Consider the following 16982-nt stretch of genomic DNA (forward strand, 5'->3'; position numbering starts at 1 on the left):
AACAGACTAAGAAAAAAAAAAAAAGCAAAAAAACTTAAAACTAAAATTAGAAATTAACTCCCTACTTTTCTAAAGTTGATTTTTTAATTTACTATTGTCATGTATTTTTGAGGATTCTTTTTATAATGAGAAAGTTTATATAAGTTTGAAAACAAGTTTCATGAAATGGTCAAATAATGTGCATGATTTTAAGTGTTGCTGTTTTTGTAACTGGGTAAATTATTTCCTGGAGGGGGAAATGTATTATTGACCTCTTTAATTATCAGGAAAATATAAATTAAAGCCACAATGAGATGTACCATTTTCAACACACCAGATTGGCAAAAATTTTAAAGTCTGACATTGTCCAGTGTTAGCAAGAATATAGAGCAATAGTAACTAACACACATTGCTAGAGGCAGTATAATTGGTACAGTTACTTTGGAAAACATTTTGCTATGAGCTAGTAAACGTGACATGTGCATTAATTATGACCCAGAAATTCTACTTGTACATATACACTCCAAAGAAACTCTTGCACAAGTATGTTTCTTATTGCTGCTGTAACAGATTACCACAAATTTAGTGGATTAAAAGAAAAACAAATCAAGGTTAGCAGGGCTTCGTTCTTTCTGGAGGGTCTAAGGGAGAATCCATTTCCTTGCTTCTTCTAGCTTCTGTAAGCTGCCCACATTGCTTGGATGATGGCCGAATCCTCCATCTTCAATGTACTTCAAGGCGGTGCAGCATCTTCCAGTCTCCCTAACTCTGACCTTCCTGCTTTCCTCTTATAAGGACCTTTGTGTTTGTATTGGACACACTCAGATAATCCAGGATAATTTCCCACATCAGGATCTTAACTTAATCACTGCCCCCACCCCTTGCCATATAACATATTCCCAGGTCTGAGGATTAGGATTGGGACATCTTGGGCAGTGATTATTCAGCCCACCGTGCAAGTAAACAGCAGATGCATACAAAATGTTCATAGCAGCTTTATCTATAATAACAAAAAAAAAAAAAAAAAAAGAAAAGAAAAAAAGAAAGAAAAGAAAAGAAAAGAAAAAGAAAAAAGAAAAAAGAAAAAAACCCAAAGACTGGAAATCACTCAAAAGCCTATCGGTAGTAGAATGGATAAACTAATATATTTATACAAAGGAAGATTATACAGTAATGGAAATTATTGTTACACATTTCAACATGAATTAATCTCAAAAACATAATGTCAGGCAGAAAAAGAAACAGAAGGATACACAGAATGATTCCATTTACACAAAGTTCAAAAGCAGGCAAAATGAAATTGCATATTGTATAGGAAAACATACACAAGTGGCAAGGCCATGGTGAGCGGGGAGTAAGGGAATAATCGCATAGTACTCAGCATGATGAAAAAAGGGATGGGGTCGGGAGGGAGGATAATGTTGTAAAGAGGCAGCAGAAGACTCCAGTGGTAATGGCAATGTTTTACATTTTAATCTGGTGTGAGTAGAGGATGTACATTTTATTATTCTTTATGGTATATAAAATATATACATATATATAACATATATATGTTATTTTCCCATTTGGATATATGACACATTTCACAATTTTTAAAAGGCAATGGACAATACAATGAAAACTTATGGACCAAAGCTCTCATCATTACCAGTATGTTCAGTGCACATTGTTTTTACTTTAATTTGCAGAGTTCTAAGGGGTATACTGTAGCAATGTGCACAAACAGTTAACAACCCAACTCTCTTGACTCTCTCATTATGTTAATGGAAACACTGTGGCTTAACCACTAACTAGAAATTTACTACATAGAATAATCGGTACTACAATTGAATGTCTGTTCAGAGATGCGCACCTCAACTCGCTCACTTTCCTTGTTCTTTTACTATGTCTTGGCATTACCATTTATTATGGATAATCTACTAAATAGAATTGCCTTCCTTCTCTACAATTCTTTCCACATTGTTTTGTTTGGGTAATTTTTATGACTCTGATACTAGTGCCTGACACGTAATTTTAAGTTAATTTGATAAAAAATTATAGATTGATAAAAATGAGGCTTCGTCATTTCTCCAAAGAAGGCATATGTAGTATTAATGTTTGACTGGATAAAACCTACAATAAACTATTTTCACACACAAAAAAATTTTTTCAAAAATGGCAGAAGCCAATATTTATTTTAAGTCCACATGGCAAGCTTTCCAGTTTTTCCATGACACTTTGTATAACAGATGCCATCGCCAAGTTATCAAAAGCACTTACTTCTCCTTTTGAAGTTCTATCTGTCCAGTTTAACACCTACCCTGTTCTCCACAAAAAGCCAATATTTCAAGCATCATTCCCCTAGATGTTACAATATAGTTAGGTGAACCTGCCTGTGAATGTTGGGATTTCCTTGAGCATAAATTTCTGATAAGACCATATTTATTTTCTGTCCAAAATGTTAGGAGATCACACAAAAGTAATTTTCCCACATAAAAGGTTTTTGCTTTCTTTTCAAAAAATTTTAAAGGAACTGTATAAATATTACTATTTCTTTTCTCTTTTTCTAAAGGTACCTACATAGTGAGCATGCTTTCTTGTATGAGGAAAGGGGACAATTAGTAAACATGGCAGTTTTCTTATACAGCCCAAGCTGGCTTCACACACCACATAAATAGTTTCTATTCAACAATTCTAAAGATATCGATAACGAAATAAAATCCATCCTAGTTATATATTTTGTCTCTTCCATATTTATTTAAAAGATCTAACACAGAACTTTCACCTTACATATACAATTTTAAAGAGTAGGTGACTAATCAAAATTAATAAAATTGTATGCACATTGGAAGTTATTAAAGTGTGCCTAATTAGTTTTATATGATATACCTTCCATTCTCTCCACAGTGGGCCTCAGTATGTGATTTTAAGTACATTCAGATGCTATCAGTATACAAGACATTCTGCTGTGATTTAAAAATCCTAACAGTATATAAGATAGCCTCCACTAAGCCTTTACCTATGCAATTATCAAGTTGCATAGAAGTTAAAAAATAGGAAAAATCTACAGTTAGTGGCAAGAGGGCTTAACCAAGACATTGTTTTTGCTGTAAAGGGGCTCTGTATTAACCTCATGCTAAATCATAGTATCAGGCTACTAGAGGTAAAAAAACTGAACAATTCACCAACATTTCCCAGAGCTTCTAAGCAGTCGTAACACCCATCTCCCCCTTGGCTGACATGATATTTTAACCAGAAATGAGGTAACTTTTTGATCACATTTTTGCATTATTGAGGGTATTATCTTGTGGGTTTAATTACAACTCAACACTGACAGGTGTGGCTAGCAGAGGATTTAGGTCTCCTCTATTTTGCAGTCCAGGGTATCAAGGAAATACGAAAGGTCTTCAAAAAGTTTACGGAAAGATTTGTATTATCTTGTAATTCAATTTTTCCACAAACTTTTTGAAATACCCTTGCATATCCAAACACCAATGACAGAAGACTCTAATGCCTTTAATGGCACTGCTCTTGTCAAGTGTTAAGAACATTTGGAAACTGAATATTGAATTGAACAGTAGGTATTTTACATATATAGAAACTAAGGCAATAAAGAGTTAAGCAATGTGCCAAAGGCCACTGGCAGTAAGTGACTTGAGCCTGGATATTTGCAGAGGGCTGCTTGATTTTCCAAACCCAAACAAAATATTGTGTATTCATATTTGACATGCCATGTGGTCTGAACCTTAGTTGTAAAAACTCGAATGGACTTTGGTCCAGATCCACAGGGACTAGCAAAGATTTACAGTTGGAATAAAAATTTTCCCTTTTTTTTTTTTCGGTCTTGTGCTTTTAAATTTAATCTCCATGGAGGTCTTAACACCCTTAGTAATTCATCAGGACTAACTCAACTGTGAGATGTGGAAGGACATGCTGAGGAACAGCAACTGGTCTAGCCCCTTTGGCCACTCTCTCCAACTATCCACCCAACAGTGTCCTTAGCATCTTACACCATCTTTTCAGACTGGCCTCTTGCTTGAGATAGGATGATGTCAGCTCTTAAGTTTCCTGGACACAAATTCCTTAAATTCAACTGAAATAAAAGCATATGAGAAATAATTCTGATAATCCATATATTACAAGTAACTGATTTAGAGCTATAGTGATCAGAGATAATACAATTGCCTTGTAAACATCACAAGAAAGAGCTCCCACAGCTAAAATATTCTTCTATGAGATGGTCCTGCAAAATCACTACATAGTGTCCAAGGTTCTTGGTAAATTTCCAAGGAAAGGTAAGTATCTTTGATGGGTCAGGACAGGAAGCCTAAACTCCATTCCAGTCTCCTCTCCCAGCCAATCAAGGGCTCAGGACACTTGGTCTAGATCCGTGTGTGGTACAACGGAAGCCTTGGTTGGGTGTAGGAATGGGTATCACGGGCTATACATAGGTCAGAAAGTGGAAGAGTGTGGCAAACAAAGAGGTAGCATCTGAAAAAAGGCCAGGTCAGAAAGCTGAGAAGATCATGTAAAAAGCAGTCAATCAAAGGAACAAGCAAGAGAGATGATCTAGGTACACTGTTTCAAAGAAGACTGGGAAGTTCAGAGCGTGTGGTGCGAGGCAACATCTGGAGCAATTTGCTGGGACGAGGGGCTGCTGGCCTCCTTGGGCGTGGGTAATAAGCACCCATTAAAGATGCTTTTATAGCTTTTTTTTTTTTAAAGAAGATTTTATAGCTTTTCTTTTCCTTATACAGTATAAAAATAAATTATAAGCCTTTAAACACAGTTTCTAACTAATGTTGCCATAAAGACAATTTCTGTCTGTGGTTCATGCAATGTAGCCTGTACTATTACAATTATACCTGACTCATATTAGGTACTTAGTTCCCATTTGTGAGATGGAATTTAAGGAATTGTATGTTTTTCGATAAGAACCAATGCTATTCCCCTCACAGACAGTATCTGTCACAGACAGATGATTCACATTGATGCCTTAAAACCAGTGTGAATTCCTCAGGAAATTTACACTGGGCCCTCCTTCCCACTAGATTCAAAATATTAGTCAAATCCTGCAGTGCTAAGTATTAAAAGTTATAAAACCATACAAACCATAAATAAAACAGTAATAAAAATATATAAATATAAAACCATCCAGAAAAGACAGGTTAGGATTCTTTTGACACCAAAACTTGCTTTGAAGAGAGCAACAAGATAATCTGACTTTGCAGCAGCAGAAGGTTTGTGACTTTGGTTTTCCATCTTGGTCTTCTAAACCAGCAGACAAGTAGGAGACATAAATGTCATATCAATTACTCCAGCCCCACATATGATGAGCAAGCCTTTAAAACAGGTACTAAACGAGGCTTGTGATCAGTTTGAATTGTAAAGGAATTGAGGTGATAATGTAACTTATTGACTCCTCAGATAATAGCAATGACGGCTGTCATTTACCAAGAGACTTGCATGTAACCAGGTATCTGTGCCAGTGTTTTACATACATAGAATATTCACAACTGCCATGCAAAGTGGGCATTACTGGCCTCATTATACACATGAGGAGCCTGAGACTAAGAGAGGCTAAGTAACTTACCTAATGTTAGTAATTTATCAATAACTGAGCCAACAGGATAACTCAGAGATACCTGAGTCAAAAGCTTGGGCCCTTTTCACCATACTACGCTACTTTAAAGAGTTAGCAATTTGTGCTCAGGTTCTCTGCCCATGTTGGTGTTAAATACAGCTCCAACACCATAAAAAGACCTGTCAGTCGTAACAAACAGTAGTTTATGTTCAACCTAATGTACTATAGCGCAGTCAGTAGTTAATACTGTCTGTCATTCTTCTTGTCAGCCAGTTCAACACCAGAACACTTTATCTTTTCCAGTCTATGATTAAATATATTAGCAAGATTGGCTTCAGCAGAAGAAACACACAGAAGAAATAAAGTATCCCCCCCCCAAAACTTAAAGCTTTGGCTTCATGAAAGTAGGTACATCATGAATTATAAATATCTTTTCCCAGGTGCATCCATTTCATAGAAATGATGTAATGGCCAAAGAAAATGAAGCTAGAATCCTCATTTTAGTTTTCCCAAAACAGAGCTGACCAGTTAGCTCACTTGGGAGAATGTGGTGCTCATAACACCAAGGTCAAGGGTTCAGATCCCATTACCGGCCAGCTGCCAAAACAAACAAATAAAAAATAAATCAGTAATCTTTTCCAAAAACAGAAAGTTGATATGTATGAGTACAATGTATGATTTCCCGATATAATCCCTTGAGTTAAGCCTCTCGTGATCATGGTCACATATGAAGTTCTTGGGAGGTACAAAAAGTACTGCATGTGGTGACAGAAGTCCTGAATTCCCTTTCTGACACTGCTACTTTTTAGCCCCCAAACTCTGGTCTATTTAACTTCCCTAAGCCTCAGTTTCCTCATCCTCTAAATGGGGATAATAATTCCTATCTTTCACAGCAGCAAGGATAAACTGCAACAGTATATACTGAAGCATTTTATAAATCATAAAGTGCTACACAAATATACCATCTCATTCGGAAAACAGAACAGGAATCAGATGAGAAGCATTAAAAACGCTCCGTTTCCCAAATCCTGTTACCACAAGGCTCAACTTACTTCCTATCTTGAGTTCTATGAGATTTTCCTAGACATTATTTCTGGGATGTTATCCCCCACCCCACTTATTATTTTTTATTGCTTCAGTGGGTGTCTGTTCCCAGCAATCGAAACAATCCATGACTAAGGCAACAAACACTGCCAAGGAACATCCCTTCTAGCCAAAAGCAAAGAGCTATTGGACCGATAGATTCCTGATATGGCTGTAAATTCAGTGCCCTACTTACAGTTCACCTACAAGACATTACAGTTTCCAAAAGGTTTCACAGTAAAGAGAAATGTGCAATTTGTTCTAGAACAGGTTACTCGCTTACATACACCAGAGCTTCAGGTTTTTTTCTCACAAATGTACATCTCTTACCTTACAATGGATATGTGCAATTATAAGGTCTGCAGAGAGCAACTCTAGCTCTGCCTTTAGTATTCTCCATACTTCTAAAATATTATAGGAAATCTGTTAACAATTTCCTCCAGTTAATTCCTAATGATATAAACAGATTCCTTCCCAGCAGATTTTGGTACTGACCAGTTGTAATGAGAAATGAAAGCTTTCATATTTAAAGGAACTAGCCATGCTGCATACTCACAACACAGCTTCCAGAAATATCAATTTCTGGTCACAGTTGTCTCACAACTTTGGTAAAGAACATTATACAAAGATGTTGTTGAATGGATCATTAGTCACTGTTTACACACCACAACAGAGGCAGGAAATCATGATGCTTAAGAAGACAAATTATGGCTCCAACAATCTAGGTTTAAGTCCTGGCTCTCCAACTTAATAGCTGTGTGACCTTAGGGATGTTACTTAAACTCCCTGTGCCTTAGTTTCTTCAACTGTACAATGGATTAATAATAAACCTCTGTCATAAAATAGCTATGAGAAATAAATGAGTTAATATATGTGTAAGATAATACTTGGCACGTGGTAAGCTCCTTATATGTGTTAGATACTACTACTATTACTATATATATATTTTTTGCCTTCATAGGTATTAATGGGTTACACTGCAAGCCATGAAATTTTCTGAAGTGTCTTGTCCCAAACTTTCCAAACATGGTACAATAGCTGGGCTCTTTGCATGTAAATAATATCACCTGATGTCCATGGATGTTAATTGCGAAAACAGCTTCTGGAAGGCACTGTAACGTATTTTTTTTAAAAATCCTATTCTATCAAGAAGGCTTCTTCTTTCATGGACAGGAATACTTCCTTGAATGTGTGAGGAGAACCTGAGTATAATCCTTAATATCTCCTATAGTGGAGAAAGTGTAAATTGTGAATGGAGTCAGACAACCTGTTTGCATCTGGGCTCTGCCACTTACTAGGTGTGTAAACTTGCGCAAATTACTAACCCTTTTAAAGTCTAGCTTCCTCACATGTAAAATGTGGAAAGTAATGATATCTATTTCATACAGCTTTATAAAGAGTAAATGAGATAACTAAATCTTAGCAAAGTGCATAGCACATAACATTCTGAATAAAAGTTATAACTATTTTTTTTTTTGGTTTGGTTGGTCCAGTTGATATGAACTCTTTGCCTGTCTTTTAATCAAAAAAACAAATTATGTGAGCAGCTGCTCCTTTAAGGCATATAAAATGTAAGGATGAAGTCTTCTCAGTAGAAAACTTTTCTTATGCCATTATGTGTTGAATTTAGTTCACTTGAGAGATATTTTTGGAAGATTTTATTATAAACCTTATAATATGGAACAATCCTGGAAAAGGTTGTCTAAGATATTTATAGCAATATAATGTTGAGAAAATGGTTGAGCTCTATAATACAATCATCAATGCTTCCTTTCTACTTAGGTTTCTTGTTTGTTTTCTTATACAGGTTGGGACCAGAAGAGTTTCAGATTTTGAATTTTTTTTGGATTTTGGAATATTTGTGTACACATGATGAGATATCTTGGGGATTCATTTACGTTTTATATACACCTTATACACATAGCCTGAAGATAGTTTTATGCCATATTTTAAATAATTTTGTGCCCAAAATGCCAGCATGTCGGGGTCCACCTGGGTACCCGAGGCATGGAGTAGGGGACCAGACCCTCCTCCCACAACCAGGCACACTGTACCAGTACCTTGGGGCCCGCCCAGGGACCCGGGACATGGAGAAGGGGACTGGACCCCTCTCCCACAACCAGGCACATGGCGCCAGTGCCTTGGGGCCTGCCCAGGGATCAGAGGCATGGAGGAGGGGACCAAACACACTCCCCAACCAGGCATACCGCCAGTGCCAAGGAGCATGCCAAAAACAGCACCTCCACGTGGGTGGCCCACCACAGCCACCACAATAACCATGGCTGCTGCAAAAGCGGCTAGATGCCCCAACCACCACGCAGATGGTCCGCCAACCACTGGAGTGCATTCACACAAGAAGAGTCACCAGCAGAGACAAAGAAAAGGAGAGGATGTCTCTTTCCACAAAACCCATTTCAGAGTGACAGAAGAAGCATCTGCTCTATGATAATATTGGGGGACTTGATCACATCTCTCAGCATTGGACAGATCATCTAGGCAACAAGTTAACAGAGTAACCATTATTCTCTCAGAAGGAGAGAAGAAATCTAGGGCAATTAGAGGGGGGAGGGGGAGGGAATGGGGGATGGGGAGAGATTGGACAAGGGGCATAAAGAATAATTATGATTTGTAATAATATATATGCTAGTAATATTGATTTAATCAACATATCTCAATGTTCAACCCCCAAAATATGTATAATTGATTTTGATTCAATAAAATAAAATTAAAAATTAAAAAAATAAATAAATAAACAATAAATCTTCAATAGATAGATAATAAAGTTCACTCTGCTTTAATCCTTACACAAAAGAGACAGCCTGAAGTAACTTGATGTTAACTAGTCATTTACTTTTCTATTCTGTTACCCTGTCCCCCACCTTACAAGGAAAGTAACTTTGAAATGATCAAACTGCTTTTTGTTCTTCGTTTCTGCTTTCTTCAGCCTTTTTCTGTCTATAAAATCGGTCTCTTCTGCTCAGCTCATTGCATTGCTTCTTATATTTTATGGAATAATGTGTTGCCTGATTCTAGAATCACAATTAAAGCGAATTGAGATCTTTAAAAAAAATAAAAAATATAAATAAATAAATAAATAAATAATTTTGTGCCTAAAACAAAGTTAGTGTACAATGAACCATCAGAAAGCACATGAGTCAGGTGTGGAATTTTCCATTTGTGTACCATTTTGGCACTCAAAAAGTTTTGGATTTGGGAGCATTTTGAATTTCAGACTTTTGAATTAAGGATGCTCAATCTGTAATTTAAGAAGTGGGGTCAGAACTTCACAATGATAAAATCATAGCGTTAGAAGGTTAGATGATATCTAGTCAGAGAAGGCTGTTGACTACCCCCTGATTCCCCAGACATGAATCAAACATGGTTTGCTCTTGGCAAAGCTGAGTTAGTCAGTTCATCTTTAGCTCCCTCGTAGCTGTCCTTTAATCTTCTTAGTCAGCGAACCTATCCTAGGTCGTATTATTGCTCTTACCAAGTGGTCAATTTATTTCTGTTAGTGTTAAAACTGCTAATTAACTTGTTCACTGCTGATGAGTCCTCAGGGGTGATTGGAGAATTTTACAATTGGAAAGTCAGAAATGTTAAGAAGAATTAAGCTATAATAGTAGAATTATAGGTTGTGAAATTGTTAGTTTGGTGCAGATATCTTTTGCCCACTACGTCGAGGACCAATGTTTTTCTGTGGACTTTAGAGTTCTTAGATTGGAATACAGTAATTACACAGAAAAACTTTCTATGATTTTTGACACTTAGAGACAAAGAGACTCAGATCTTATGACATAATAGTTGGCTATATCCTCTACTGCAATTGATGGGAAGATGCAGAAGCAAACTTGAACCCAAATCATTTCTTAAAGATATCACCCAATGGCAGTACCGAGGAATGGCTTATCCTCAGCTATCCCAAAGTTATATAAAGACAACATGTTTATATCCAAATAGAGCTTTATCACAAGTCATCTAGTCTACACTTTCAGTCAGATGGCAGCCCTGAACCCTCCTGTAACATTCTGGAGCAGACACTAGTAACACTATAAGCAGATCAAACATGATGCTCATTCAAAACTAAGTGTAACTTGCTACAAAACTACTAATTTAAAACTCGTCAGCAGAATTATTTTGTAAGGTTTTTCTTCTGTGATATAATTAACATGGAGTTTTAGAGCTAGAAGAGTCTTACAAATCATTTTCCTAGCCCTTCTTTGTAACATATAAAGATTCTGAGGTCCACAGAGAGCAGGGTATCTGATGAGCGCAGGGCAGCCCAGATCTGTGTCCCTCTCCTGCTCACAGGCCTCCCATGGTTCATTGTTTTCAAAATGATCATTCTTGTTACTAGGATAACAAGAACCTTGGATAATCTGGTTCTACCTTCCTATCCTATGCTACCCAATATGAACTTCTTGTTGCCTCATAAACTTTCTCTGTGGGAAATGGTTAAGAGTGGGATTAGAGAGTCTAGTTAGGAGGCAGTTTCAAGACTGCAGGTGAAAGATAATGGTGACTTGGGCTGGATTAGTGGCAGTGGAGATGGAGAAAAGTGAACAGCCTTGAGCGAATCAAAAGAACTTTCTGATGGATCTAGTATGGTGGGTAAATAAAAGGAAGGAATCCAAGATGATGCCTCGGTTTCTGGCTTGGGCAACTGAGGATAAGAAAGGCAGATACAGAGCAATGTTGCGGGTCATGGTGGTGAAAGAAAGAGCTGTCAACATTCCAGATATAACAATCTATTTGAGAGGTGGCACAGCATGTGTGAGAGGAGGAGCAACTTTCCCCCGTCTCTGGATTCCATGAGAAGAGATTTCCTTCAACCTCCTCAGCCTTTGGACCCACTCCTTGCTCCTCGCCATGGAGGTACGGTAAGTTATCTGTTAGGGGGCTTGGGAGACCAACTGGGCATGTGTAGCCCAACCCCGCCTCCTCTTACTCTTTGGGAGTCAGGTTGCCCACAGAAGCATGCTTTCCCCATGATGTAAGTTTCAAAGAGAAGAACCACGGGCATCTAGCATTGTCTGTGCCTGGGAAGGTCTATCTAATTCTGTAGTTGAATATTGTAAATGTCTATAAATATAATCCCATACTTCAATATCTGCTTCATAAGTTATAAATGTGATATTTTGATGTCCCATGTACATTCCTTTTTGTCTTATTTCTCATCTCAGTTGAATCAGGGCAGGGAAGGGAGAAATTAGCTATCGGGTCCTCTCAAAGCCCAAGAGTGGGAGAATCCATGGGAGGAATGCTGAGTCCTAACTGTAGCCTCAGGAAAAGGACTTCACTTCTCAATGCTTGTTTCCTAATCTATAAAAGGGAGAAGATAACATTGACTCCATCCTTCTCACCAGTTTATTATGAAGATCACATGAGATAATTTTGTAAAATGCCAGGCTCAAGTAATATTCAAATATAGGAAACATTACTTTTAGTTCTAAATGCACTGACTAGGGAATTTATAGATGGAATTTCTGCAAAGAGAACATTGAAAATGGACAAACTAGTATTTCTGTTATAATTTATTTATGTATTAATTATGCTATAATTTATATAATGTATTTATTATTATCATGATTATTTTATTGTACTTGTTTCCTTGGGCAAATAGTTTATCAAACATGGCAGCCCTGCAGGAAAAGAAAGAAAAAAGTAGTCTGATGCTCATTTATTCAAGTTTTCCTATTTCAAATGTTGAAAAACTGGCCTGTTCTTTAGCTTTGTACATTGATAAAGAACTTGAGAATTAGAAATGCATTCATTTTGAATGGATTTCTTTATCAAAGAAGGAAAAAAAATCTTTCATAAAGTTGGGAAGATAAAAGAAATTATGAATACACTTCCACACAGGTCCAGGGATTACGTTCTGCTGGAAATAATGAAGAAAGATGCAGACATTAAGGTCCTGTGTAGTTTTCAGTCAAGAGAAAATGTCAGCTCTCAGAAACACAGCTACACAGCTTATAAAGTTTGGTTGACTTTCTCTTTGATGGATTGTCACTTTACAAATGACTAAGCAAGTTTCAGAGCATTAATACATCAGGGAGAAGAAATATAACCGAGGTGATTAAATCCCACATGCTTCCTGGTGGATTCAAGAAGATGGAAAAGATTTCTTTTCTGTGTACAAAAGAAAAAAAATAAAAGAGCCCTGTGGGGGACATTCACCATCAGGAACTTTAGGTTAACAGAGACAAGACCAAAAATCAATGAGTCTGAGAACTGCTGGCATAGTGACTTCCACAATGCTGTTGCTGAGAGTTCTTGGTGGATACCAAGAGAAAAGATATACCAAAGAAAGAATACTTATTATTGTTCTCATTTTAATGAAAGTCTGGATGTTGTACACCAAGCATTTAAATACAAATTTCCCTGTGACTTGTTTGCCTTAGAATGTACTTGAGGTCAAGGTTCTTTTTATATTGCAAGGCACTGATCCACAGGAAATAAATTACAACCAAGGGCTGCATGGGGTAACAATTTAAAATGTAATTAAACATTGTGTACTTAAACAAAACTAATATTTCATGTATCTGATTTTAAAATTGAAAAGAAGGATATGACCACAGGCCACATGGAAGTAAAAAAGAAACTTGGTTGTTTTCTGAGGGAGGCCTATGAGATTTAAAATTTTGATTTTAGAATTAAAAACTGGGAACAAATACTTATTTCCATGTTGTATAAGCTTTATGTTAAAGTCAGTAAGGTCAGAGAAGGCAAGAAGAGGACAAGGAAAAAAGAAAAGAGAATGAGGTAAAAGAGAGATGGGAAAGAGGAAGGATGGGAGGTGGGAGGAAGGACGGGAGGGGACAAAGAAGGGAAGTCTGGCGAGGACAAGGGGAAGCACTGCACCGAAGAATGACAGGTGTGGGATGCCAGAAAAGAGGCAAGGGAAAGCACAGACAATGACATGGTGAGAGGGGAGGAAATACAGGAAGACAAAGGAAAAAGGAGAGATGTTAGGGGGAGCTGGCACTGCAGAGGATTCAGAAGCATGTTGGGTAAATGTATTTGTTGACATTATTGTTCCTCTGAGCTTGGGAGCATTAACTGTCAACTGTCATGATCACCGTCTTTGGAAATGTCATTCAGCTGTTTAACAAAACTGGTCACAGATGACTTCAGAAGAACTGCATATTTCTCACAGGATTGAGTATTTTCTAGGGTAATGGTAGATAATAAAAAAAAAAAATCGAGTCCCCAGAATAATCTCATAAGCTTGGAGGATGCTCCCTGGAAACAGTACAAACTAGAGAAATGTAGATACTTTGGGTTCTTTGGGGGGAAAGTGGAAGTGGGGGTAGGGGGGCAGTGTATTTGCTTCCATCAGAGGCTTGGTGCTGGGCTCTCTCTACACATTAATTTGATTTAAGTTACCACTCCTATGTGAGAGAGCTCCCAGTCTGACCTCTTATACTCTCTCTGCCTCGCCTGAAAGCTATTACTATCGTCATTTAAATAAACACATGGACGGAACATATCTCCTTTGCTCCAGTGTTGCCATTCTTAACTACCTCGTCACTATGCGAGTCATAGATGCTACCTTTCTCTCTTGATTTCATCCTCCCAACGCTGCTAGTTCCTCTTCTTTATTGGTAATAGATTAATTTCTTGGTTCTCTGTCCCTTCATCTCTTGAACATTCACAGCCTGGACCACTATAGATCTGTACCTGACCACTTGATCTGGGAACCCATCCTAGCCCTACATATATGAAAGTGCAAGGACCCGAGTCTATAAGTGGCCTAGCTCAGCATTATTGGCAAAACTCCCAGTCCTACTCCGACCTTGTAACCTAGTACTGATACCTAGGCCACCTGCCCTTGTGACAGAATTCTCAATTACATTCCTTTTCCTCATTTATCCATATAACATAGGACATATTTATTGAGTACCTACCTATTCTGTGCTACTAGGTGCTGTGCCACACACAGGGAGTGCTACAAAGCTGAGACAGTCACAGCATCTGCCCTCCAGGAGCTCACAGTTTAATGCAGAGAAAGGTGAACAAAATTAAAATGACCGAAAATGGAATAAATAACAAGAGTTATGTGGGCAAAGTACTAGGAGAGTAAAAGGAAAAAAGATTACATTTCCATGGAGAGGTTGCTGTTCTCATCATCCATCTTAGGGTTAAAGTCATGGCATAGGCCCCATCCCAGGCTGGCTTTATGAGTCTGTGTCCAGCTATCCAGTGCAGTCACACAGGGCCCCATGTGAAGAAGCCTCCTTACCCTTGAAGTCTAATGTTCTGCAGTCATTATCTCGAAAATCTTAATAATTTTATTTTTGAATTTGTTTTGTTCATAAGGTCTGATGGAGCATGCTCCAGGGGTTCACTTATGGTCCAGCCTTCTGATGGATTCTCAGCATCCAGCTCCCTAGCCCAGCCCTATGACCCCTGCCTCATTCTACTCAGGGCTGCAACAGGGTAAGGCTGACGGGGGACCTATGTTCTAGTGTTGCCCTCCATCCCCAGCAGGAGCCCTTCAGTGTCTCGGGGTGGGCAAGGCCCTTGCCATCCCCACCCCAGGCTGATAGCACCATGGCACGTTCAGTACGCAACTCTGTAGGGGCCTCTTGCCCACCCCTGATCCAGGCAACAAGCTCATTCTGGCACAGAGATTGCAATCCTTTGGGAATTGCCCATCTATCACAGGTTGGGACGTTTGGCCTCAGGAGGTATAGCTGGCTTAGAGCAAGGGGAAATTGACTTCTCTTTCCCTGGTAAGACTCCATTTTCATTTTTGACTATGTCCCATAAAATATGTAGCTTGGCCTGGTCCCTACTCTTGACCTTGTAACCCTAGAACCTTTCAGCGTAGAGGTAACAATCTCCTTAGCAAATTTCCTATCTTCAGAGTCCTATTCTACAATCCATTAATAACATTGTAAAATAAAACAGCAAGAATCCTCTCCCTATACTTTCCTGATCCTTTTCCCAAAACCCAGCTGATTTCCCTCTCAACTCTTGTTGAAGGCAGTTAACATGAGCACTGCCCGTTAAAACCATGAGGACCTGCTGGAGAAGACAGCTCACCACCTCAAGGCCCTTGACTTTGAACAGCATGCAGTGACAGAAGGGGACTGGGCTGGGATCCACTTTGTGGCAGGGTGAAGCTACATTTGCCAGCCTCCCTGCAGTTAGAGATGGCCATGTCCCTGAGTGCTAGAATCTACAGAGATGAATGGGAGCAGGAAATGATGTGTGCCACTCTGTGACCTGACCCATAAAAACCTCCCACTTCATTTGCCCATTTCTCTCTCTCTCCTCCCCTCATCTGCTGATGGGATGTTGATGCCAAGAGCAACCTTGGAAGCCCCAAGTTGAAGGTGTGGATGCTCAGGAAGAAAAGAATCCCTTCCTGGAGGAGAGCTACCCACCCATCAGGAAGACCTGTGCTGAGCTTCAGAAGAGGGAGAAGTAATCTTCAGTTGTGTTACGACTGTGTGCCACTACGCTTTGGAGATGCATATGTGAAACCAACCATGGTTTCCTAAACTATTAATACATATTTGGAATTTTGCAAAACAACATAAAAGAAAACACAAAAGAAGAGAAAATTACTCTTAAGCCCACCACTCTGAAATCACCTTTATTAATGTCCTTACCAAGTGACAAACAGTATGTTAAGCATTTTTCATATAAAATTTTACTTATATGAAACAACCTGACAACAACCTTTTAAAACAAGTATCACTATTCCCATTTGAGGATTGCAGAAACCAGCAACTGGAGAGAGAGAAAATATGACACAGCTCTTGGATAGTGGGACTGGGAATCAAATCCAGCCTGTCTAATCCCAAAGCTGACACACTCAACCGCTCCCCTTGTGATTTGTTGCTGTTGCTGCTGTTGCTATTGTTAAAAAAACTGAGATTCTACTGTTTTCTAATACACTCTGTTCATTTAATAATATTTCATGAGCAATTTCCACTGATTAAATATTTCATTTTATGATATACCATAATTTATTTATCCAACCCTCTAGTTCAATGTTTGGGTTGATAATTTTACACTATTATAAACAACAATACAATGAGTATTCAGATAGACAAATCTTTGCACACACCCACAACACCCACAAACATTTCTTTAGGATGACCTTGGAATTGTTACATCAGTAAACTTATGAATATTCTTAAGGCAGTATAAGATTATTGCCAAATTTCCCAAAAGGGGAGGGGGCGATTTTGCCTCCAGAGACATTTAACAATGTCTGGAGACTTTTAATTGTTGAGACTGGGCAAGCATCTAGTGGGTAGAGGCCAGGGATGCTGTAAAACATCCTACAATGCACAGGTCAGCCCCCAATGACAAAAAATTATCTGGTCTAAAATGTCAA

At 38.3% G+C, this 16982-nt stretch overlaps 1 protein-coding gene across 1 annotated transcript in view; it reads right to left on the reverse strand.

Annotated features, from left to right (window-relative positions):
- Positions 1-16982, reverse strand: part of PDE11A (phosphodiesterase 11A) — a 393277-nt gene that overhangs the window by 363612 nt on the left and 12683 nt on the right. The gene's annotated exons all lie outside the window — the stretch shown is intronic.

This window comes from Cynocephalus volans, chromosome 1 (assembly GCF_027409185.1).
Source record: "Cynocephalus volans isolate mCynVol1 chromosome 1, mCynVol1.pri, whole genome shotgun sequence".
NCBI classification, from domain to species: Eukaryota; Metazoa; Chordata; class Mammalia; order Dermoptera; family Cynocephalidae; genus Cynocephalus; species Cynocephalus volans.